At 37.1% G+C, this 26,407-nt stretch overlaps 1 protein-coding gene and 1 long non-coding RNA gene across 8 annotated transcripts in view; one reads left to right on the forward strand and one right to left on the reverse strand.

The window, feature by feature from the left end:
• VEGFC (vascular endothelial growth factor C) overlaps positions 1-26,407 on the forward strand; it is an 85,153-nt gene that overhangs the window by 26,605 nt on the left and 32,141 nt on the right. The window lies entirely within an intron of this gene.
• LOC146767583 (uncharacterized) overlaps positions 35-26,407 on the reverse strand; it is a 70,342-nt gene continuing 43,969 nt past the window's right edge. For both annotated transcript variants that reach the window (XR_014955125.1, XR_014955124.1), the window contains one exon: positions 35-26,407. This exon is cut by the window's right edge and continues 33,168 nt beyond it. This is a non-coding gene — a long non-coding RNA (uncharacterized LOC146767583).

Genomic DNA, 26,407 nt, shown 5'->3' on the forward strand with positions numbered 1-26,407 from the left:
CTGATTTTGGTTTTTTTTTTTTTGCTCCTTACATCTCCTTACAAGCATATAGGATAAGAATAAGGAATATTGAAATGGAGGGCTGATAATACTGGACTGATTGCCAATTTAACTAGTCAGCTGTGCTTCCTGCAGAACATGGCCTAGGAACAATTATGAAGCTCCAACTCGGGTTTCTCTGTGATTAGGCTGTACTGTGGTTGTGTTCTGTGTAGCAATAACGTGATCTGGTATATGATGTAATTGTAAACAGGTAAATTTTTGTAACAAATTCCATGTAATTCATGAGCAGCTAAACTTGCGCTGGCAATTTACAAGACTGTCCATTGGTTATTTATGTTGAGTGAAGGTAGTTGTCCAAAATTATTTCCGTAGAAATAACCAAACTACCAGAAGGACATGTAAATATTATTTGTCTTCTACTTTGTACTTGGACTTTCAGTGACACAAGTTTGGAGTCTGGGAATCTTTCTCATGCTATGATAAGAAGATTTATTATCAATGCCTTGCTGTCATTCCACATAAATAATATGTTATACTAGAGCCAAGATAAACCTGGTAGTGCTGACAAGCATTGCAACCACAAATATATGAAGTATATGAATATATACACTCCAGCTTGCTACTTCAGTAAAAATAAAGTGTTCAGAACTTGGACAATGCTAGTGTTAAAAATTAATTTTTTTTCTGATGTACATCTGATAGTCTTTGGAGTTACCTGATGTTTAGGGACTTTGAAAAGATAAACAAAAATGCCTCCAGCTGTATTGTCCAAATCCAGAGGACAGCCTACAGTCCTCTACAGAATAGGCCTGGCTATGGGGAACTGGGAAGCAGCCCCAGCCTAAGTGCTTCCTTACTTCCCTCACTGCAGCCCGTGAATTACATGCTGAACCTAATTTGAGGACTGTGAATTGCTGAATAGACTGATACAGCTGAAGAGATAGAAGCCTATGTGTTTTAACACCTTCGAGTGTTTTTTGCTCATTTGGGGCTGCTTTGTCTAAATAGTAAAATAGCTGAGGAGGCAACAGACTTGTGTCCTTTAGGCTTCCACCATTCACCTGCTTTTTGAGCAGTTCCTGTGTTTTAAGTATATCTCTAATTTATCACTGTGTTTTCTCTACACTTTGCTTCTCTTCATCAAACTGTGAAAATAATCTGATCTTTCCCTTCCCATCTGTGTGCCTATAATCATAATTTTTAATTGCCCTTTCTCATGGGAACAAATGGCAATGAGGTTACACCAGGCTGTCACGGCTCTGATTCCTTTTCTACTTTTTCTTTAGCAAATAGCAAAGTAGTGCCAGTGTATGTCCCTCATTGGCACATGTGTTGCTCTCCCATCTCCCTCACTAGCTTCAGATCACAGCTTTCTTTTCCTCTTTCTCTCACTCTCTTCTCTGACATCCAGGTTTCAGCTGCAGGCTCCACTCTCTTCCCTTGCTGTGTCCTTTCTTTTTCTCATTTTATTCTTAGGGTAAAATGAGCCTTTTTCTTCTTTGTGTTTCTTTACACTGAAGTTTATTCTTCACACTGCTCGTGCTTCATGACCTGCTGCAGACAAAAGCTGTACCTGCACAGTAGGTCTGTTTAGCAACTGCAAGGAATATACTCTGATTGTTCCTTAAAACTTTCTGTGTTTTAGCAGAGCAATCTGTCATAGTCTACCAGAAATTCATAAGCTGTGAGGCATATTTGTTGGCTAAACTTTGCTGGAGATGTTAAAAATATGCCCCTGAGGCACTCTCCATTTTTTCTTTCTCTCCTCATCACTCCATATCATACTTCCCTGCCAATTTAAGGTGCTGCTAATCTTCATTGAGGAGGCTGCGCTATATTAATGTGGACAAGAAACAGACATTAGGACAGTTCCTCAGTGGAAAATCAAACTTCAGGTTAAAGTCTGTCAAAACCTTTGAATAAACAGCTAGAAACCAGGTCTTACAAGTGGACAAACTGGAGAAGTTCCAGCCAAAGTTAACTGCCAGAACCTACATAGTTTGGTGTTGCCAGCCCAAATGATATTCCCATTGTCCACTTGCTTGTTTGTCACCTGCACTGTCCTTTCTGAGTGCCAGTGGGAGTACATGGAGAATTGAGTTGGGAACATGATCTTGAATGGCAGCTTGCCTGGGCAGAGGTGGGAGGGTTAAGGACTACTTGGTTGAACTGATTTCTTTTTTTTTTTTTTTTTTAAACTGGTTTATTTCTTGGCTTCATATGTGCCTGTGTCTACCCAGGAGACAAGAATTGTGGGAGGGCATGAATAAGCAATTGGGAATAATTGGTAATAGAAAGAATGGGTGTTTCTTTTTCTTTTCTTTTTTTTTTTTGTGATAGGCTAGGACATTTGTTGATCAATAACTTAGATCACAGTGGTACAGTTAACCCACATGTGAGGGCCTGTTTTCTTTCTTTTCACTTTGCAATGTCCTATGAAAAAATAACCTCAGAGCAGAAAATGCCTTGAAGCAGGTAGTCATTCTTTGAAAAACATCTGTGGTTATTGTACCTTAAGTACTCAAAGTTTAAGCAACTGAGTCACGCTGTCTGGTCTTGTGTTGTATCTACAAGACAGACTGGCAGCTATGAGGAATACATGGCATGGCCTCGGCAACCACAGATTCAAGGTATATTCACAAATTTCAGTTTTCAAAAGTTACCTCATTTAAATGGCCATGCTGCTTGAGGGGGAGTTAAATAAGTGTTCACATTTATCCTGTGTAACTGGAGCACCTATTTTCAGTTGCATTTCATGTTTTCCATAGCCTCTTTGGTGAAACTGCTGAGGGAGTTTTCTGAAGTATATGCAACTTTTGTCCTGAGATCAATCTCAGGCTTCTGCAGTATTGAATATATCCTTGGTGTTTAAATCCCATTGATTGGTGCTGAGTTATACATAGCAAGTAGCTGAATAAAAAGGTGAAAGGGATAAAGAAAAGCAGCAATGAAGAGATGGGGACTGCTACCCAATTTATTCCTACTGATCCAGTAACGTGTATGCAGAAGCTAAGGTTAGTAGGAACACTATCTAGCATACTCTATGCTGAGAGAGTCTAAAGCACATTTGATTTTTTTTTTAAAGAATAAAACTCTATATAGATCAATGCATCTGCTTGCTAACACCAGCTGTTGTTTTGATTCCCATTCACTGCTAATACAGTGGAATTGAAGGAGAGATAATTTTAGTATGGAATTTCCTGAGATCATATAGTTTTATTTAAAGGTATTGTTCTCTATCCGGATGCTGTTGCTTAGTTTAGATCTAGCTATAGAATATAATCATGCTGTTCCCACCCTTTTATGTATAGACACACAAACACACATGCACATTAACAATATGTGTCTATATCTATATATACACATGGATTCTTTAGATAACTTGAAAGAATACAAATGTGTGTTTAAAACTGTCATGTTACAATTCTGCTATAGCTGAAGTAAAATGACTCAAATTTTTTCCATTAATTAATTTCTGCTCATTTTATGGTTTTGTTTCCAGTAGGTCAGTTGCAGTTTAGAAAATACAGAATCCAAAAACAAATTTAAAATTAAAATAGTCTGAAAACCAGGTATTTACTTCCAAATTTTAGATTTTTTTAAACTGCCTATTTTTTACATGCCTAAACCTTTCAAACTGACTATCATGGTTTAACCCTGGCTGCCAAGTACCACACAGCTACTTGCTATTCCACTGCTCCCAGCTCTTAGTGGGATGGGGAGGAGAATCTGGAAAAAGAAAGGTAAAACTAATGGGTTGAGATAAAAACAGTTCAATTATTAAACTGCTGAATTATAATAACAATAATAATTCTAATGAAAAGGAGAAGGAAAGAGAGGACTAAAACCGAAGAAAGACAAGTTATGCACAACACAATTGCTTCCCACCTGCTGCCTGATGCCCAGCCAATCCTTGAGCAGTGATGGGCTTCTCCCTGTTTCCATACTCTTTATGATGTTTTCTGGTATGGAATGTCCCTTTGGCCACTTTGGGTTAGCTGTCGTGGCTGTGCTCCCTCCCAGCCTCTTGTGCACCTGTTTGCTGGCAGAGCAAGGGAAGCTAGAAAGTCCTTGGCTTGGACTAAGCACTGTCCAGCTGAGGAGACACTCAAATTGCAGATCAATAAGATGTTTTTCAGGACCTTGTGCTTATACTTGTTGCAGTCTTGGTGTATCTTACCTAGGTGTATGTTAAGACTCCAGGATATTTACTTCTTACGCTTGTTAATACTTTATTGCCATAAGATTTGAAGTCTGTACACTCATTGACAATTAGAATCTCAGAGTAGTAAAATGCAGCAAATTTGCATTATCAGGAGAACTGTTCATATTTAAGGTGAAACATATTTTCACACCAAAATCATGTCTTCATTTAGAAAATATTTTATAATTGTTAGCTGCCTGACTCATCATACAGTCAAATCACGGTGTGCACACTCTCTGATGTGGGTGAGTAGAAGGCTGACTACTTTCACTTCAAGTATTGTATTGCATTCTGTATCACTTCATATTATAAAAGGTGATAAAGATATGTACAAGACAGAAGCCGCTGAATTAGTAACTTTCCTTTTATTAATGAGATACTTTTAAATAGTTTTACAGGTCTTTATTCCCTAATCCTCATGGAATACACGCATGACTATAACTTGTTTCATATCTAAATGTGACTGTCCACAAATGTACCTTTAGATAAACTCAGAAGCCCTTGTGGCAGTGCCAATGAAATAGTTGCCTGTGCTCTCAGATGCCAAAAGTGGGGTCTCTTTCACTCCTCCTTCTGCTTTTTTGCTTCATCTGCATCCTTTTTAAATAGTTTTATTCTGAATGGGGAAGTGAGACCTGAGCCACCTCTTTCACACTCATTTCATCTGAGTCAAAAATGTTCTATAATTACCTCTTTTTTTTTGTCATATTCTCCTAAAACTGTGACATGAAATATAATTCATCTTTCTGTTTTAAATAGAAAAAGTTATTTTCAGTAGATTGCAATTACAATAAGAACGAGGTGACTTCTAGGTGAAGTGCAGTTCTTTCCTCAGTACTACAAGTGATAGTTTCATAGAAAATATGACAAATGAACACTGAATGCAGTTCCCTATATTTCCCATTCATGTTTTTATGGCAAAAGGCTGTTTAATTTCATTAGAAAGGAAAATGAAAACGAATCAATTAAAACCCTAACCTCAAATCCAGTGCAGTACTTCGATTTTTTTCAACTTGATAATCCTGACCCTGTCAGTCTCATTTATGATTGCTAATGTGCATTGACAGAAACAAAGCATTGGAGAAAACCATGCTAGTTAAATTGCCTCACTAATAAATTGCAAGTGTTTTATATGGTCTGTAAACAACAACCTATAAAGATAGGGAGAGCAATAAACAAATGTACATTACTGCTGCAGAAGTGCTTCCTATGTCATTGTTATCTGCTGCATCACCTAGAGAGCCCCTTTTTACCTGCTGCAGTAAAATGCCAGCACTCCCAAATATGAAAAATTGTGATTCCAGCAAAGCAAAATAATGGGACTTGACACTCATGATAATTGAAATAAAACTGATTTACCTTCTAGTATTTAACATTGAATATACTTGTTGCATAGAAGACTAAACGTGATTAAAAAGCCACAGTAAGTAATTTCTACATCCCAGTCAATGAGACAGCATCATAAGAATCTCATGCACATAAAAGGGAACAACAGTGAATTGTACCCCCCTTCCCTCTTCTGCATGTGGCACTAGTAAGGCAGGTATTGGGGTACTGTCTCCAATTTCAACGTCTACAGATGAACTTGTATTGAAAAACTGGGTTGGAGGAAAGAGATGCATAATAATAAAGAGGGAAATAACTTCTAGTAAGAGTTTAAAGAGTTTCAAATCAAAAGGTGGCTTGGGAAACCACAGAGAAATCTTTGGAAAAGAGAAACTGTAACATGGTAGAAGGCATACAATTGAAGTCAAAGATATTGGTGTGGGGTTTTTTGTTCTGAGCTGTGAGAATGACTAATCTTTGGCAAAAAATGTCAAGGGAAATGGTGACTTTAACATCAGTTCTGGTCTTTGAGTTTAGATGCTCTAAGATAGGAGACTTTATGTTTCAAGGCATTTTGTTCAGTGGACAGATAACAGATGAAAATGGCCATTGCAAGCAAGAGGTTGGAGTAGACTTCCTTTGGTGTCTCTGGCTCTTCAAGAAGAAGACCTTTGTACCAACATGTTTAGTATGGCATGCCAAAATCCTCTCTGGTGTGATGACAAGTACAAAAAAGCCTTGGAAATACCCTGATGAAGTCTGTATGGGTTAATATTTCATCTGCTTGTGATGGTGATATTGAAAGATGATGTCTTAAGTGGAGATGAGTTTTTTTCTGTTTTATCCTTTGGCTTCCACCAGGCAGCAGATAAGGCCTGAGCCAGGGTAACCAGCCCACTAGGTTTGTTATCCAGTTATATATACACCCCCCACCCAAGTTTGCTGAATTCCTTTGTTGTGGCTGCTTGGAGCTGTTGCCCCCACAGCAATGAGTTTGTTGTGTTGTGTAATTGAGTCTTGGAAGGGAGGTGGAAGTCTCCTCTCCACCCTCTTTACTCTGTTATTTGATTGGTTTTTTTAGATTTCAAACAGTTATGGTTTTGTAATAAATAGTGTATAATTATTTTTGTGCTGCTATTCATGGTATTTTTATTTTACAGCTCTATACAGAAATAGTGGGGTGGTGGCTGGTTTTTCTTGTCTTTTACTGTCTGTTTGTCAGATCCTCTTTGCATTTTGGAGTGGGATGATCTGATTAGTGAAATTTTTGAAGAGAAAGTGGACAATTAGTAAGGTATGATCATGCAAGACCAAAATGTAGTTATCTGTTGTTGAAGCAGCTGGTAATAGCATTCAGTTTTATTCAAGTGATGCATCCAAACATCATTTCAGCCCTATTATGCTAATCAGTGAGTAACACGTGTGTCTCTCTTCATTGTCGTGGTTATATATCTCATCACATGATTGGAGGTTGTGTGCTGCCTCTTACATGTCCGTCTGGTCCCAAATTGTCCTCTCACAAGCACATATGCTTTTATGTGAGTGTACATTCATCTATCATGGATCAGTAAGCCAGAGCAGGTATCATCATGGTTGTCTGTTTCTAGTTAAGTGAAGAGAGAAGAGCTGTGATCTTTCCATAAATGTTATGACAGGGAGCAAGCTGTGCGAGTAATTCATGCAGCCCCAGCTTGCCCTTATTTACATTTTGAATTATGTGAAAAAGAGTACTGGAGGAAGCCGTAGCTACGTGCAGAAGGAATTATTCTAGTGAGCCAAATCCAGTTTGGGCATCTCAGTCCAAATGACCTTTCTGGCTTTGGAAGAAATATTTAATTTTTTAGAGTTTTTTGTCATTGCTGCTGGGTTTTGTATGGAAACATATGTGGAAGTTTGAATTGTGCCTCCAAGAGTTTAAATAAAACAGTAAAAGTTCTGTTTGAAGATGGAAATAAAATTTGGCAATATTGCTAACAGGAAAAGAAAAGCTTTCAAGCAGTGCAATTAGGGAACAAAGATAATTTATTTTATAATTAAATATAAATGCACTTTTCCTCAACTAAGTACATTAAACCTGAAATACACTTTGCATATTAAAAATATATGACTGTTCTTATCTGTTAAGGGGTATAAAATTCATAAACTAAAGAAGTGAAATCTATAAATCTAAGAGTTATTTTGGCTTATGTTCTCTTATTTACTCAGTTTTATATCCCAAATAAATGTATCAGGTCAGTAGTTACTCTGGGCTTGCACTTACGTGGAAACAAAATTCAATCCATGTTTTTGTCCCAACATGCAGAATTATGTCAGATCAACACATAGAAACAAAATATGGAGCCAGCAATTATCAAGTGTATATGGATACAATATATGGAGTACAAATATCAATTCTTTGCTTTTGGTTATACTTTTTGGTAGAAGATCAAGGTTCTGATCTTTGTGGCAATAAAGCGGAGAAAAGGGGCAACAAGCTGCCAAGGGCCAGATCCTGTGATCCATCATGAGTACACTCAGGGTATCCATGACTATCATGTTGGCACTGAAATGTTGGGTAGCATCTGATGGTTGGGTAGCTGCTAAAACTCACTGGGTGGTTTTGAACTTCTGATAGAAACTTCACTGGGATAATAGATGCCCATTTCCAGGGAAAACATTCATGATACTAGATTTTACATGAAAAGTGATCACTGACCCCTTCTACTAAGTGTGAGTTCTAGATGAAAGCACCTGTTGCACTTTGCACAAAATTCAAGCCTTCAGAGCGTGCCAAAGTGATCAGCTTCCTGGAGAGATTCTTCTTGGTGACCCTCCTTTGTGAGCCCCAAATAACTTAATATGTGCAAATAATGCTAGGACATGCTATTGTTTCAAACTGGTAAGCAGGCATGGGTAAGTGTGGTGGAACATGTTCAGGTATTGAATGTGGTTAGAAAGAACTTGCAACTTCAGTTAATTTTGCTGTCCCTGCAATTATAGCCAGATGGAATTCTGTTTCGTGTGGCATGTGATGGAAGCGCTTTAGGTGCATCTTTGGTGTTCATTCTTTTCTATCATAGGCTAGAAGAAAACTGCTAGGAGGGATTTTTAGTTTTTGCCTTCTGAGAACACAGAGATGGCGTAGGTGGGTGGAGGTAATGGCCAGCCTTAATGTCCTCTTCCTCTAATTAACTCTACCAGGCTGTGCAGCAGCCTGCTGAGCAAATTAGAGCTGCTTCGAAATTTCAGGCCACAGTAACTGTGGCGTGCAAGTTCTTCTGTGGGCGTTTGTCCTCCTTTTATTTCCTCACTAAGAGGCTCTACTTAGAAAAACCTGTAGCACTTCATACTGAACACTTCTGCTCAAAATTGCTCCTTAGAGCCATTGAGTCTCCTTCTCAGCCCGTAAATGCTGCTGCAGTGTCATGTACAGAGGGCAGACCAGGTCAGACTAATTCCCTCTTTGGGAAGCATGGGCACCAACCAGAGATTAGAAATATGAAAGAAGCTTGTTTTGGAGGAGTCATGGAAATGGTAGTAGAAAAAAAAACAAAAAACCCACAAACCCCAAAACTGCTGCCTTGCTCAATGTGTATATATAAAGCCATAATAATTGCTACAGAAAGTGGAGACCCAAAGAAACTCCTTTTTGTTTTGCTCCTGTAATTCCCAACAACATTTTAGTTAAGGATTACAGTGGGAAGGGAAGTTTAAAAAGCAGTGTATTGAATTTATCAGGGGACACCTGTTCTTGAGCCCCTGTTTAACATAAACTAATGTATAAGATAATTAATAATAACTATTTCTAAGTTATTATTAGAGTCTAGGCATGCAGCTGGGGCAAGGTACATCTCTGGGAGAGCCTGCATGAAGTTTCTTGGAAGGACTTTATCTGTGCTTAGTTCTGTGTTGTAACAGCCACTTCACTGTTAGTGCCTTCACTAGGTAACTAATTTGCTGTTAACTTGCACATCATCACAAACTACCTTCATTTTTCTGTTTGAACTTGGGATGTGTGCTGTGATTGAATGTATAGTAGGTACCATGAAGACAGTGACAGACTGTCTTACTGCAGGTTTGTCGCTACTGGTTTGCAGACCTGCTTTGCATAGTCATGTGTTGAATAACAGCTGTGGTATATGCTTGGCATTCTAGTTCCCCAAAAAAAACAATAGCACAAATGTGGAAGTGTACTTCTTATCTCTGTATATGTAGCATTGGCTATGCAAACTGCAAATTGACAATGTCAGGTTTTTTCTGATAGTGACTGTAGTTTTGATATCTATGTCCCCACTTTGAGTTTGCTAGCTATATTTCTGTGTTGAATACTTTTGAACTGATGTCCCTGTACATGAAGATTAAGAGCTCTCATTGTTATGAGGTTCAGGATTTGATTCTATTTCTTAAGTTGGCAATGGATTTAGACAATGGATTTAGTAGGCTGTGATTTAGTCCTAGTGCACATAAATAGTTATTTTAGTGGGAATAAAGTGTGTACTTCAAGATCTTATAAAAATTAAAAATTACTGCCAAGAAGTTCTTTCACCATTACTTATATGACCCAGTTAAAGATTTAAGTACATTTGTGTTATTAGACAACTACATAGGGATATGTGAAAATATGTTAAGCTACTTGTTTTCTTTTTAGTATTCCTCATTTAAAAGGCCATATAGAATAATTTCAAGTGAGTAGTGTCAACTTTTTTTCCACAGTCCAAAAAACCACAGTAATCTTTGGAAAATGGGAGATTTTCAAGTCTGTGAGCAGAGTAGTTATTACCACTGGAGGACTTTAGTGTGCTTGTTAACTGAATTGCATTTTGAACACAGTCCAGCATCTGTGGGCATTTAGCCATGTGCTGTCTTAGAAACTTGGTCACCCAAAGCTGTTGTGAGAGATCAGGCAGAGGGAACAGCTTCAAAGAATAAACCCATGCAAGTTCTAAATTAGCCCCTGGAAGTTCTCTCTGCATGGACTGAGGCATTGAGAAACTTGAGATTACCTAGTGCCTGAAGCAGAATGTGCATATATGTTGGATTTTTTAAAAAAAACTTTTACAAAATCTTCTTTTTTTGATAATAAAAGTCAAGTTTATTTCCTACATTGCTTCTATTGAGGAAGATCTAAAAATATTGACCTTAGGTTCATGACTTGGATACATTTTTTATTTATTTGGATTTGCAGAGGTTTGGAAGTGGTTTTTATTTGTTTGTTTTGTTTAAGAATCCCCTATTCATGGGTTTGCTGTGCCTGGATCTCACTAGGATGAATCTGAATAGGTTTCTGTTTATCAAGGCATGTTGAAGAAGCACTTTATCTTGCCTTGGTATACCTCTCATCTCTTAGAGCAGGACTTTCAAATACCCTGGGCATCCAGTAGCTTTAACTTCTGCTTTTGCATTTCTTCACTTCAGCTGAGATAGATGAGTCAATGAACAGCTTGGGGCTTTACAGAGATTTCTAAGAACTTTGGGTTCCAAAATACACCAAAAAGATAAGTTGAGGCTCTATTGGAGAGCCCTCACCATGTTCTTTTCTGCTTCAGTTCTTCCCCTCTACATAAGTTTTAGAGGGCAGCCAAGATTTCTCTGCTTCCAGTAGTCAAAAATACCATTCTGCTATGAAGCTATGTTCCTTTACTCCTCTGTTCTGTGATGACATCCTGAAAAGTGGGTAAACCAGGCTGCAATATGGACTTATTGTGTTACATCTAATGCAGCCATTCATTTAACCTTAGTATTTCATGAAACCAGTTTTAGATTTTTGTCCATATATTTGTTTCTGAAATTTTAATCACTATTTTTTTGGGTTTTTTTATAGATAGCTAGCTGATCCAAATACATATTATGTTCTTTAAAAGTCTCATATCTCTACTTTTATTTGGAAAAAATCTTTATAAACTTAAATCTTCAATGTCAGCTTCTCCAAAGTCAAAACAATGATATCAGCAATTAGTTTAAAAATTAGTATGTATTCCAAGTAAATGTCCACAAACAGCTGAGGCACATCACACATTTTAATTTACTTCTTTTCTTTCCAATAAAGCTTTTTTTTTTTTCCTGCTTAGTTAAAACCTAGTAGGTTTTTATGAGTAGAATTAATATAAAGGAAAATAGCTGTTTCTTAGATATTGGAGTATTCACCTTGAAAGAATAAGAGTTTGAAACTTTTTGCAGTGAAATTTTTCACATGCAGAAAATTACATTAGTCTTTGGAACTTCATATTTTAATTTACTGAGAATTAGCTAAAGTTAAGATTCAATATGGACATGTTTCAGAGATAATTTTAAATTGTGTCTTTAAGAATTTGGGGGGGGTTAAAGATTTTCAGCAATTGCTTTAAATTAAAATTGAATTGTATTTAAAGTGGGACCAATAGTAATTTTCTTTTTTATTCTCCCTAAAACTAAGTAGTTCAAAACAGAAACACATTTGAGCTCAGTTACACAAATGTAACCTCAATAAAAACTTCAGTGCTAATGTCTTTATTATAGGGGGAAGTTCTTTCTGAAAAGCCAAATGTTGCAGACTTTTTATTACTTCATTATTATAAAATATTCTTACCATAAATTGTCAGGCAATTCAAATAATATGATGATTTGATTTCCTTTATATTAAAGCCATAATATGGTACTGAGTAGGTTTTGATGGAATGAATTACTACTTTTAATTTTTAGAACTTTTAAAGCAATTTTTCTTATTAGAAAATTATGGTTTAAAATCAACCATGTCCAATAAATCAAGTGTCTCCTACAGGAAGGATTGGCTTCTGGTGAATGGCTGCATGAAACAACCTACAAAGGAGGTCATTTTGTACCTAAACCATTGATCCATTTTTATATAGACCCAATGCAGGGATGGATGCAGGGATCCATTAAGCATCCATAATTAATGAATGGGAAAGGTAGTCAGCAATGTGTGTTCTGCTTACTGAAAGATTACATTTCGCTGTGGTGGCTCCCCTTGTGTTTTGTCTTTTTAAAGCCTAATTAGATTTCAGCCTTTTTTTCATGTTTGCTTTTATATACACTTATATATGTGGCCTTAAAAGATTTAAGTATATTTTGTCTGAAAGTAATTGCAAATTTTGCACTACTACTATTATGAAAGCAAAACTAAAAATAAAGAGCCTCCTGCATTTCAAAGTTTTTGGAATTGATCCATTAGTCAGAAAAAGATCTGTTTCCCTTTTACTCCCTTCTTCTTCCCCATCCTCTTAAACTACTGGATGGCAATATGGTAGAGTCCTGGAACAGGTGTCCAAACAAGATTTGTTCGGCTGTTTTGTAATTGCAACACAAAGTAATAATTTAGAAGTACTTTACAAAGTATTTTCACAAAGCGATTTTGTTGGCTGGTTATATCCAACATCTTTAAGGAAAAATTACTCTATTGGATTATTTATTGGACACTTTTAACCAGCTGTGTTTTCCTTCTTATATATAATTACATGAAAGGACATTTTTTCTTGGAATCACATTCACATGTAGAGAGCTGTCCACATTAATTTCGAAGGAATTACTTGGTGCACTGTATCTAGCTGAAGCTTCACTGTAAAACAAATTTTGAATCAACATGTCCTTATTTTGTTGTATATACTTGGACTATTTACAACAGTTGCTAATGAGACATGCTCATCTAGTTCCATCAGAGAAGATTGTCTTGATTGCTTTTCTGACTTCAGCTGCAACAGTACTCTTTTACAAGAAGACCGGCAGAAAGCAAGATGCTGGCTAGATTCAAAGCAAACAAAAAAGCCTTAAAAAAAATCTTTGTATGGCACAGCAAAGACTATTAACAGATCAAAGAGGAATTTGGTTAATATATGTTCCCATATAGGTCTCCAGGAAAAAAGTTGGTTAAACAGAATTCTTTTTCCTAGTATACAGTGTAAATAGCGTGTGCTGTAAGAATAAATCTGTTACTCTTTGTCCAAGATAATGTGGATATGAAACATTACTTATTACCTCTTTCCTTGTATTTAGCTCTTAATTTCCCTCAAACTCCTCTTCTTTAGACTAAATACTGGTCTCTTTATTGTGTTCTTTTTAGTTTTTAACTCATGTTCATAGGTGGCTTTACTGGAGAGCTGTTACAAATTAGAAGTTCTTCAGTTGTCTTTGTCCAGTTGAGTATTCCTGCTTGAAGGACTGAACTTAAAATATTCTGGAGTAGAAGTGTCCTAACAAAATCTCATTATCTTTTCTTTCCTGTATTTTTTATATTCATGGAGTTTCTTTTGAGTTCTTGTCCTGTCATCTAAACTTTTTACAACCTACCACTAAGCAATCAGAAGCATATTTTGGTAAACATCTTCCTCTTCAGCTACCCAATATCCAGATTGAGTATGTTCAACTGCACAGCAACAAGTGTGTTAACTTTGACAGTGAACACAGCTGTGTTCTCTTTGACAGAAAAACATTGACAAACAACATAGGGTACAGTTTTCCAGCAGTTTTGCTTCCCTCTTTGTAGTAACTTCCTCTAGACCACATTTCCTGCGTCTCAGAATATCAAGGAAAAAGCCTTACTAAAGTCAAAATAAATTACAGAGTGGACAAGATGAGGCTTGTAATTCACTCTGAGGTCACAAGCTTTCCAAGAAAACTGAGCTGGCAGAAAAAATTACACAGATTTTTTTTTCTCAAGAATAATTGTAAGAGGAAGTGCAGCTCCATGACAACTGTTTGTATTTCTTGTAGTCCTTAACCAGTGCAACACATAGCATAAAGGACCAAGTTTACTAATCAGTATCTTTTAGTGGGTCCCTTTGACCCTCAGTAGCATTCATGGAGCAGGATCATGGGGACAGGGGTTGGAGAAGCTGTTATACAGATATCATGTGCAGCTGTATCAGGTCTTGGTTTCTGACTTTATTTAGGGTGCAGAAATAATGACTTTAAAAGTATGTGTGATCTCTTTTGCAGCAGAAGCTATCTGGATCTGGCTTGTATATACATGCAGAGATGGTGCAAGGTTGGGAGAATGGATTTGGGAGCAGTGAGGCTGGGTTGCAGGCAAGCAGAGGGAAGGTTTGGCTCTTCCCCATGTGACAGTGCTGCTTATTACCATGTAGAAGGTTTATCCTAACTCATGTAATCCTTATTGCTCCTTCTTTATCAGGAAAACTTTCCCTGGCTATAACATGAAAAGATAATGATATTAATTTGATGTGATTAGTGTGTTACACACAGCTGTAAACAGATGTTTACAATCTCTTGGGGTGTTAGGAATAAGGATGATTCTTCATTTTCCCCCCTAAGTACTTGAAAATGACTTGTTTGTTTATAATTTGCTCTAATGTTTGTGCAGCTAGAATTGAACCTGTGGTAGGAACTCTGGTTTTCTTTCAGTCTCCTGAAAGCAGCAGTTCTCAAGATTGGTTGTTCTCAAAGATGGCAAGTAATAGCTCTGACGTCCCTTCTGACAAGTAGTGTCTTGAAAGTGTCTTAGAGAAAACTAAACAAAGTAATTTGATTTTTGAAGCATCTGGATTAACACATAGGAGAATGCTTTCCCCATTTTAGTTGAAGCCCTTTGTTTCTTTGTTACCCATATCATCTGCCTGGTTACCACTGACCTTTTTTAAACCTGAACATAAAGACTGAAAGACATAAGTATGTCTTCTCATCACCATCTGTCCATAAATTGCTCCTCTGCTGATTAGGTAGAAGATCAACTTTCTTTTGAAAGTTAATGTTCTATTTACTGGAAAACTATTTCCTTATTCACAGTCTGGATTAAGTCCTCCCATGTAGTTTGAATAGACTTCAGAAATGTTTGCTCTATCCTCTGTACTGAAAATTGTGATAAGCACATAACAGAAACTTGCTGGACAATCTGTTCTGCTTCATTCATTCTTTGTCAGATGGGAGAGTTAAAGCACGTTTGTTTCTCAGCACTAGTGTCCCATACATTGGGTGGTTGGATTGTGAGAGGCGAGGTCCTACTCATCTTCCTGTGGTTAGTGTTCTTTCCAGTGCCTTTGTTCTTTTTATTCTTGTCACTATCCAGTTGCAGTGGAGTGTCTGTTTAAAAACAATGCATGCCGTGGTAGAGAGAAAGATGCACAAATTGGCATCTATTGCAGATAGAGCTTTGAAAAAAAACCCCAAAAGTACTTGCTGATACTCTGATTTACAGGTACCATGTCTTGTGTTCTCTGTGGAAGTCAATAACTTGGTTAAAAAAAAAAACAAAAACAAAAAAAAAACACCAAAACCATAAAACAACAACAAAAAGACCAAAATCCACCTCCATCTGTAAAAGCTAAACTACATAATTTTGTGTCTGGTACATAATTTGAACTGATTAGGAGATAGAGAGCTGGATTTAGAGCTGTACCACTTTACACAAGCTAGCAATCTGGTCTAGGAAAGGAAAAACAGCTTTATATTTATAAGGACATAAGGTAGATTTATTAGAGTTTTTGTTATTGGTGATTGATGTAGTACATCGACATAATAAGTGCCAGCTGTTACTTCTCCTTAAATCAGAAACAATAATATTTCCTTTTATTTCAGTGTGAACTATTTGACTTGTTTGCATTCCTTTTTAATTCAAAGGACTTAGTATTTGCAGTTACAAATTAGAAATATATCTACACAAAGAAATTAGAAACATTGCACTATAATACTATAATGGAACCTGAGAGCAGCATCCCAAATGTGTATTGTCAGGGTTTATCATCCTTCATGAGCTAGATCAAAAGCATTTTTTCATTTCTGCCCATGCTTCAGAAATACTTATTTCTGTTTTTCTCCATTAAAACTGATGTGGTTTTCGCTGCTCACATCACTTGGTACTCTAGCTGTATATGGAAGCATTGTGTTTTTGTTAATAGAACTCAGACTTGACTATTCTATTCCTTTTTATCTCCACTTTGAAAGTTCCTGCTTTGTTAGCAACTGTTAAATAACAGATTTACATATTTGGCATTAATAAATTCAGAGTTTTGATGTACTGTCAGATAAATCTAGTGAACTAAATGCTACAAGTAGTTGTTGTAAACTCATGATTTATCTGGTCTCTTTAGCCCTTAAGGAGACTGCATTTCCATACTCTTTCTTTTCAGTTTTCTGTAACTAATTGATGTGTTGATAAATATCATGTGTGACATAACAGGATCTAAAAATAAAATGTTGTGTTTGCATAGTGTAAAGGGTTGTGAAGTATATAAAATGGAAGAAAGTAAAGTTGAAATTAAACAATTGCTCAATATGCATAGTCATGTAATGACTATATGCCTAGTCATGTAAAAAGCTGCACATTCCTGCAGCCTGTTAATAAATTCAATAAATGAGAGTTATCAACGGCTGGTATCTGCCCCTGTTGTTATCCAAATGAACACATGGCCCATGGTGACCTTTGATAGTTCATTTTAATTATATTTTAGTAGCTGTTTAGGGTTCTCAGACAGGTTTAGTTAATTAAAAAAATATTCTCCCTGACATTCTTATAGATAATGAGTGTCTTATAGTGTTTCTCAGCCTTCAGGTTTTGCCTTTTTAAATGAAACCATGCTGCTGCTTGTAAAAGACACTGCTACTTGGTTCATGTGTATGACAATTGTCATCAGTTTCCTTAAACAGCTTGCTGTGATCCACTGATGTTTAATGTTTAGGCCCAATCATGCTAACTTTTGTGTGCTTCATATGGTGCAAGTTTTACTGAACTTTAAACTCCAGATGAGGAGAGGTTACAGATAGTAAAAAGTGGACAATACTTACTTTTTGTTTGCACCTGAATTTTTCTGTTTTAGAATATATGCAAAAATTCTTACTTTTGTTGCTATTTATATCTTTATAATGTTCTGAAGTTTAAATAGAAATTAACTAAAGCATTTTTATTTCTGGAAACACACAAAATTATCATTTGCTTTAAATTTGACATTCCAACATTTCAGATAGATTTTACTCTTTCATTTGCATCTGTTTACTCTTTAAAAAGATTATTAGATGTCAAAATACAGAGGTGCTACTCAGAGATATCAGATGGAACTTTGTTATTTTAGGACCTGTGCTTTTCAGAAATATGTTTCCCTAATTTGACCCTCAGTAACCCTTGAGAGACTTAAGCACAAGCTACAAACTAATTACATTAATTGCTTTACTGGAACTTGCTAGGCATTTTCTGTTTATACATTAATGTAATATAAATATATCTCAGGCAACAAAAGCCCTTGGGGCAAATTTATGTCCTGAGTAACCCTGTTCTAGTGACCTCAGCAGAATTACTCAAAGTCAAGACAGAATTTAAATTGGAAGACCAGATCTTCAGCTGCTGTTAATAGTCTCAATGCCACTAAAAGCAGTGTAGCTCTGTTCACAACAGCCAGAAATGGCTCCTTCAATTATGTTTTTTTGATTTGAGGGCACTTCTAGCAAAGGGATTGGGCTACCTTTTCATTCCACGTTTAAAAATGAGCATTACTTAGCTATAGAAACAATTTTGATTTTAGTCTAGTAATTTTATAATGTACACAACCTTCTTTTGTCTGCATTTTGGAAAAAGCCTTTATGGAATAGTGAGGAACACAGTCTCTTTTAGTCCTGCATTTTTGGTTTGTCTATGCCATTTTCTCTGCTATGATCTAGTTTCTAAAAAAACTTTCTCTAACCAAATAATATATAGGAAGTTATACTTAACAGTTACATGATGTTGTTTAAGAGTCTGTATAAATATAGGAATAGTCACCTAGTAATAGAACGCTTTTTTCAAAACTAAATTTAAAATGAAGGCTAATCTGTACTCCAGCTCTGCAAATGCTTATATCACTTTATTTTCACCTTGAGGATTATCTCCTTGGTTTAATTCAAAAAAGATGTGCTGAGAATTAAGTCTGGATGAAAGAAGATTCTCAACAGGAAATTTGGATTGTGTGTATTTTGTTTAGGAGAAACTGCAAGTGATCTATATTTTTGCAATATTAAAGCAAACCTATCAGTGGGAGTTGTTTGGTAGAGCTTTTTCATTCAGTAGTCAGCATTAACACTTTTTTTTCCCAGCACATTGAATTGTGTGCCTATTCCTCCTCTCAGAGGTTTTTTGTTCTAACTGTAGGGGTCAATAACATCTTGTTTTTTTTAAGTGACTTCCATTTGCTAAACAAATATTAAGTTACCATCAGTCAATTGACTTGCTGGAAGAGAAACTGCATACACTTCTTATAAATGGTAGCCTGTAATGAGCCTGTATTATTGTTCTCTAAAGCTCTTCTGCAGGCTTAGCCAAGGAAGTGGAATTGTAGCTCAAGAAGCGAGTCTGGTGATCCTTGCTGTTGATTAATGTTTCAGTGTCTTGCTGGTCAATATCCTCAGAAGAACTGAGGCCCTGCTGATTTTTTTTGTCTTAGGAAATGTTTTCTGTCAAGGCCTCTTGTCCATCAAAAAAGTCAACTTCACCTCCCAGCTGGGGTGCCTGCGTTCTGATGCAGAGTGTATCCTGTGCCAAGTGAAATCAAGTTAGGCAGTCTGAGGACTGCAATCTGTAGATATTCCTAGGGTAGCTTTTAAAGGAGGTGGTTGGAGTACCAGTGCTGTGTGGCTATTTATGTGGCTATTTGCTCAATTCCAGATAATATTTTCAGTATTCTGTTCTGGTCTTTAAACTCACAGCGTTATATGAGATTTTATACTTGTTTGGCTGGGATAAAACCTTTCCTCCCATTGCCTACATATGTGGTACTGATTGAACAGGTTATTGCATAGACTTTTACAGGTTTTTCATAATTTTAATTTACAGCAGTACATCTTCTCCCAAAGTAGCAGTGCTAATTTGAAAGTGTGATAGCTGACAGACAAACTCTGAGATTTTACGCACTTTTTAATTAATGTTTTGTTACTGGAATTGGGAGGGATGGACACAGATTTAAAAGAGAAGGAAAAAATTTTTTGGAAGAAAACAAGCAAAATTTGGATGACAGGCAGAAAAGTACTATCAGCAGATGGTCAAATCTGAGGAAGAACAACTCCAAAGCAAAACATAAATCTTCTGGTTTATAGACTGTCAGGGAAGAATTGCCTGCAGAGAGACGCACACAGCCTAGGAATCAATCAGGAGGAGACAGACCTCTGCATGCAGACCCATCAATAAGGCATTGTTGGAACAACTCTGATGGATGGATGTAGGAAGACTGGCAGGGAAGAAAGGAATTCGGGTTTTCCTTTGCAAGTAGAAGCAGTTTGAATGGGAGGGTTTCTTGTTGATGAGGATCAGAGGGGCAGGTATGGGTGAGTGTAATGGTGAGTATATTTTAGGGATCACTTGCTTAGCATGAGAATAGGACAATGCCATATTTAAGCAACTCTGAGACCCTTGTTCTTGGGATAGACTTTAGCCTCCCTCCCGCCTGCTGGAAGGGCAATGCATAAAAGCAGCCCAGGATGTTTCTGGAGACTGTCAAAAGGATGCTAATGAGGGTGCAATGGATCTGAGTGAGAGAGTCCTCACAAATGAAGAGCCAAGAAGGCAATAATCTAAGACAGCCTTGGCTTGTAGCAACCATGAATTACTGAAGCTCATGTAGCCGAGTATCATCCTGCCCTTGAAAAGAGCCAGCTTTGGGCTTAATTAGAGAACTGGTAAATGGGATATTTTTGGGGTCAGACTATGAATGCCAAGGGTAAGTCATGCTTGACTAATCTGATCACAGTTTCTGATGAATTACTAAATTTGTAGATGAGAGCCCTCTCCTGGGATTTGTCCTGTTTTATTACAGTCACAGATTCACATGTTATTCTGAATTGGAAGGGTCCCACAAGGATTGTTGAGTCCAACAGTTAAATGAATGACTTATACAGGGACCAAACCCACAATATTGGTGTTACTGTGCTCTAACCATCTTTTTATATCTTTGAGAGTTACAGGAGTAGAGAGTACATGCTGGTGAGACAGAGCAAACCTTCATGTGATTTGGGTATAGCAACAAACTGGAGGTGTGCAGGCAATAAAGCTGATAGACTTCCTTGCAGGTTTGCTGTTCAGAGAGACTCAGGTACACTGGAAAAACGGACTGACTGGATTCTGATGCGATTCAATGAAGTCAAATGCAAGTCTTTAACCTGGGATGGAAGAGCTCCTTGCCGTGGTAGAGGCTGAAGGCTCAGTGGCTGGGAAGCAGCTCTGTGGGAAAGGATTTAAGGCTCCTGGTTGATGGTTAAGCTGAACATCAGCCAGTATTATGCTCTGCCAGCCATGCAGGCTGACAGTGTCCTGGGCTCCCTCAAGAGGAATGTAGCCAGTAAATTGAGCAAAGTAGTTGTCCTCTACTTGACTGTTAAACCACATGTGGAATATTGTGCTTGGTTTTGAGGAAAAAAGAAAAAAAAACATCAAGAAAGATGCTAATAAACTTAATTGACTTTTGCAGTGGGTCACAGAGATGGGCTTAAACATCTGTCCTATGAGAAGTGCCTGAGAGGACTGGACCAAATAGTGATCTTCCACTAAGAGTTTACTTCAGATGTGGAACCAGGCTTTCACTGAGGTGCACAGGCTTAGATGACAACGATCATACTTTGAAATAGGAGAGGCTTCCAAAGGGTATAAGGGGGAAAATATATTTTCTATGGGGATGATTAAGTAGTAGAACTAGTTTTGTAGAGAGACACTGAATTTTTTTGTCTTTGGAAGTTTGACTGGGGTGTTGGACTAAGTGGCTGTAAGGGATCTTTCCAGTTTGTTACTCTAGGAGGCTTAGAAAGTAACCAGTACTAGTTGGCCATAAGCAAGCAAACAAAACAAGAAAAAAATAAAGAACACCCCCTCCCAAAAAAACCTCAAAACAAAACCCACCTGACTGACCAGCCTCATAAATCTGCATTTGGGAGATTTTTAAATTAAAATTGTATTTCCAAGTTTTTAACTCCTCCCTTACTTATCAAAAATACTATCATGTGACCTAGTAATAGATCAAAATCATGAAAATGGTAGTCATTAATATATGTGTGATAAATCTGAAGTCATGAATGAACACATATATAACTATGTATTGCTTATGCTATTTTTTGTTGGATTTGACTATATTGCATTGTCTTTTTAATTTTTCTTTGGAAAAAAGATCATAAGCAAGCCTTTTTTTAGAATAATGTACCATATTTTCTGTCTGACAATGCATTTTCTGACATCTGTTTCTATCTAGAATAGCTCATGCTTTCTGAAAACCAGATTAAGTATAAATCCTGAGGCAATCACTTCAAATATAATGGCAAATCAACATCTTTTTGATATACTATACCTTCTGATTCAGGATAAGATATCAAGTGTAACTTCTACATTTTATTAGCAGATGTAAGGCCTTTTGTCAGGAATATCGGTATAGTCAGTTAAAGATCACCTTGTCTGTTTTTCCCAGAAGTTGTATGGCTTTAAATTTAGAGGTACTGCTAAATAGGTATAATTCTGCCTGCTAGTAATGTTTGCCTGACATGGCTATCTCAATGAATTCGTATGGGGTTTTAGTGGCACTGGGCAAAGCTCTAGGAACTGAAGACTTATTTCTTCCTTTTCCATATTGCTGCAGTTTCTGTGTGATTTTGTACTAATGTGGTTACTATGTGCTTTTTGTACTAATTTTGTATGCAGAGAATATAATGAATTGTTGTTCATATAAGGAGCGTCCATGTGTTCTTCAAAACTTCCTTCAAGTGTTTAGCCCTAAGAAGGATCACTTAGCCTTACCCTAAGTGGGGTGCTGAGTCTGGCAGCACTGGAGTCTATCTGTGGGCAGAATCAGAAAGCACAAATAGCTTTGACAGTTGTAACTGGGAGACTTTAGTACATGTGTCATTTGGTCTTAAAGATGGTGGGGACAAGTTTTAGGGAACTCATGTAGGGAATGCTCTAAGGAACTATTGGCACTGAGCTCAGGAAGCCAGCCACATGTGGTTGCAGAGAACAGGGATCCATCCTTAAATACTGAGTATTTGTTGAAAATCTGAAAAAGGCTGAGAATGGAAAGTATGTCTCTGGAAGCTTCAGAGAATTATTTTCTATTCTGAGTGCAGGCTGCAAAGTACCATGGCTTAGTGCAGGCTTTACTGAAAGGTCAAAATAAGACACACAAGAATTTCAATTCACAGAAAAGACATGGTTTTGAGGTCAGTTTAAAAACATGCACTCTGTTACCTTCCAAAATTTGGATTGTCCAGTTCTGATTCGTACTCTCCATGTGTGTGTTTCATGTTGCTTACAGAGAGGATAGTGAGAATAATGCATCTTTTAATTAAATTACAGCAGTCTAGACTTTGAACTGCTTCACACTGCTGGGTCATCTAGCCTCCCTTATTTGATGAGGCCAAGTACTATGATACTGAAGAAGACTAAGAAGTCCTATGCAAAGCCCACAAGATGACCTGTTCTGATCTGTACATCATCTGACATTTAGCTGTGCTCTTTACTGCAACTCTGTATGCCAGGGCAGAAAGAGTATGATGGTCAGATGGGTGCTCCAGCCCCAGAAGTTAGCTACTGTTTCTGCATGAGCCTAGCACCTGCAGACTGTAGCAGTGTCCTAAACTTACTGAGTTTGCATCCCTTTTTTGTCAGTGGGAGTCGTGCTCTTTTGCATTTAAAGTAAATAGCTGATAAAATCTTTTGACTAGCATGTGCCTTTCAAGCATGAAAACTACCAGTTTGTATGTCATTTGGCAGTGACTGCTTCAATCTCTATTGGAACATAAGGTAACCTTGAAAGTGGACCCCGTTAAATAGTATTCTTATCACTCCTGTAGTGATGTCACAGAAACTGCAAACCTTGAGCAGCAATTATATGTTTGGTGCTGCTTGCAACTCACTGGAGACTTTTTAACTAAATGAATGTGCTTTACCCAGTGTGTCACTTTAGTTTATGTTTCTGATCCTCATGTAAGCAATTCTTCATCTTTTATCTGCTGCTCAAGAAATTTTGTTCAGATTACAGTAAAATGCTAATAAAAACATGTTGGAGTATTGGCCTCTCATAAGACAAAATTCATTGAATTCATTTTCTCAATCTGTGGCTCACAGTTGCCATATTGCTCAGAAGTCAGAAGCTGATATTTAAAATTGAGACAAGTAGAAATATTTGAAGTTACCCAAAGACCCACAAGAGCTAAAGACCGTGGCCTGGGTAGAAATAAAGTCTATACATGTAAAAATCCAAATGTTTAACATAATAAAAATATTGAGCGCTCACCAGCGCATCTTCTAATCAACAGAAAAACAAAACAAAGTCAAGTTTTTCTTGACAAGGCATTTCTCTAACATAAAATTTTCTTTTTCTGCATCTCTATCAAAAGTATTGTGCTACAAAAATGGAGACCATATCAGTGAAAACATGAGTATAAATAGTATGACCAGAGGTAGGATTACAAGTGTGAGGGAGCTCAGAGGGTGTGAAAAAGTCAAGTAATGGTTTCCTATGGTAAGACCAGTAAGTACTTGACTTTCTATTGGGACAGCTTTGCTTAGGTTATTTTTGGTATTTTGCTTGAAGTATTTACAATGACAGAGGCTAAATTTGCGATGTATAGTCTTCCAGAATTGATGTTTTTTTTCTTAAATCTATCAGACAGTTTCGAATCCAGGGGTCAGAGAGCTTGAGGTAGCTACATTTCCACAAAGACCTTGCAGAGGAAGGATATGGAGAAGAGCCAATTTCCTCATGAAACTTTATTTGGTAAATATACAAATGCAACAGGGATTTAACACGTATAAAAAAATTGATTAGACTAAACTGTAGCCCTCTGAAGCTGTTTGGTTTCCCTGTGATACAATTTGCATGGGGAAGTTACGAAGTTGCAAATTGTATGCGCTGTCCTGCAGTTCCACTGATGTGTTTTCACTTTCCAGGGTGTCCATGTACCAGGTTTTACTTTGGGAGGTGCTAGGAGTTAATCAAGGTTTTGACAAGGTTTGCACCAGATGTGCCTCGTGTTCATGGCATTTCTTAAGGAAGGAATGGCTGAATCTAGGTGAGCTTTGTGGATTGTAGTAGAGAGCAAACTTGAGCCCTCAGGCCCCTTGGTTATGGGTCCACCCAATGTCAGTGCTGCCTGGAGCAGGATGAGCACACATGCTTTCAGAGCATTTTGTCAGTACCCTCAGCTCCCTTTCAATGTCTCCGAGACATAACTACTGTTTTTGTTGCTTTGGAGGGTCCATGAGTTCAGTGAGACTTGGTTTTGCTGGGGATTTTGAGTATATTTTTGATTTTAAATTGTCAAAGCATGTGCTTCAGCCCCTTGGAAAGGTTTTTGTGTAGTGTGATACTGCAGGTTGCATGCCCCAGGAGGTGACAAAAGGGGTTTTTTGTTGCTAGAGCAGCTGGTATGTTCAGAGGACAAGCTCATGGTGTTTTGTTTTGTGCTGTTAGAATTAGGCACTTGAGTGAACTGTCTTGTCAGCTGTGTCTGGGTTTCCTCATGTGTTCAGTTTGGATGAGGAAGAGACCAACAGGCCTGAACTGACAACATAGAAACATCCTTGTCTTTCAGTTGTACAGCTGGTCTGATAAAAAATGATGGCATGCACTTTGTCTAGATTGTAGTGTTTGCATAATGATGGAAAAATATTTCATGAACATATGTTGTGGGGTAAACTAGGAAGACTGCAAGGCAACCTGGTGTAAATGTAAAAAAAAATGGCATTGAAAATTAATAATACAAACATGCTGTGGCAAGCAAAAATGTTTAGAGAAGTCAACAAAAGCTATTATGGGCATTGGTAAGATCACGTAAAAATCACCAGATTGCTTTAATAAGGACCTGGAATGTAACTGAATAGGAAACAAACTGTCTTTTTGTTTTAGCAGAATGCCTGATATAATAGTTATGTCAGTAGGTTTAGAAAGCAAATTAGAATGTTTGAAATGAAAATTACAGCAGCAGTAAGACAAAGATGGGCTTGCAGGTAACTATTTTTTAAAGTCCAATAGTGTTGACCGTGGAAGAGCCAAAAAAAGAAAAGGATTAAAAACAGAAACTGCATTTTAGGGCTTTGGAATGGTAAAAGTCTTAAAATGCTGAACATGATATTTAGGGCTAGTAAAACTACAGATACTATAACTGTAGGGACTGAAGCATGTTACACGCAGAGATGTATAGATGCAGTAGTTAAGTTAGGAGGCCGAATCCTATAATCCTCACTAAACAAAAATCCCATTGAAGTCAGTAGAAGATTTGCGAGAACAAGGAATGTATAACCGGGCAATTAGAGAGAAAGTTGCAGCCTGACCTTGACTGGGCCTTTGTGCCTGTGATTAGCTGTACCCAGAGCATCTGGGCACATTTGTTTAAAGGCACAGTCAATTTTAATGGCAGCACGAAAAAGAAATACAATTATGCCATCGTTTAAGTTCTAATGGATCCAAATGACAAATGCAAATAATTACAAAGAGACATATTAAGGCAACCCTTCTGTAATCTAAGTCTTTTTGAAACAGCAAATTCTGTATTCTTTGTTCCTTTCCTTCTCCAGAAAAATGGGAATTTAATAGATACTGTTCAAGTTTTGGCACTTATAATTGAGAGTGGCAGCTCTTTGTCTTTTCTTAAATGTAAGAGAGGATGGGAGATTATTGTGCGAGGTGTCAGCCTCTAGTTAAATGAATAAAAATATCTAATAGCATCTGCCATACATGTTTATAAAGTTAAATTAATAATTACTCTCCAAATTGTTTTAGAACTATTTCAATATGAAACAAAATGTCCTTAAAATGCATCCATTTACTTTTTTCCTTCTTTTGCAATCCTAGTTCAAATAAATTTGAAAATCAACAAAACACTTTCTTTTGAAGCAAAATTTAATTCAGCATACCAGAAATGTCATTCTCACTGCCAGTTACTCTAATGAGACATGTGTTCCTTGTGTCTGAATCTACTTTGTTTAAAAAGAGCTGCTCTTAAAGCATTGAC

This window comes from Lonchura striata, chromosome 4, assembly GCF_050655825.1.
Source record: "Lonchura striata isolate lonStrDom1 chromosome 4, ASM5065582v1, whole genome shotgun sequence".
In the NCBI taxonomy this organism is placed as follows: Eukaryota; Metazoa; Chordata; class Aves; order Passeriformes; family Estrildidae; genus Lonchura; species Lonchura striata.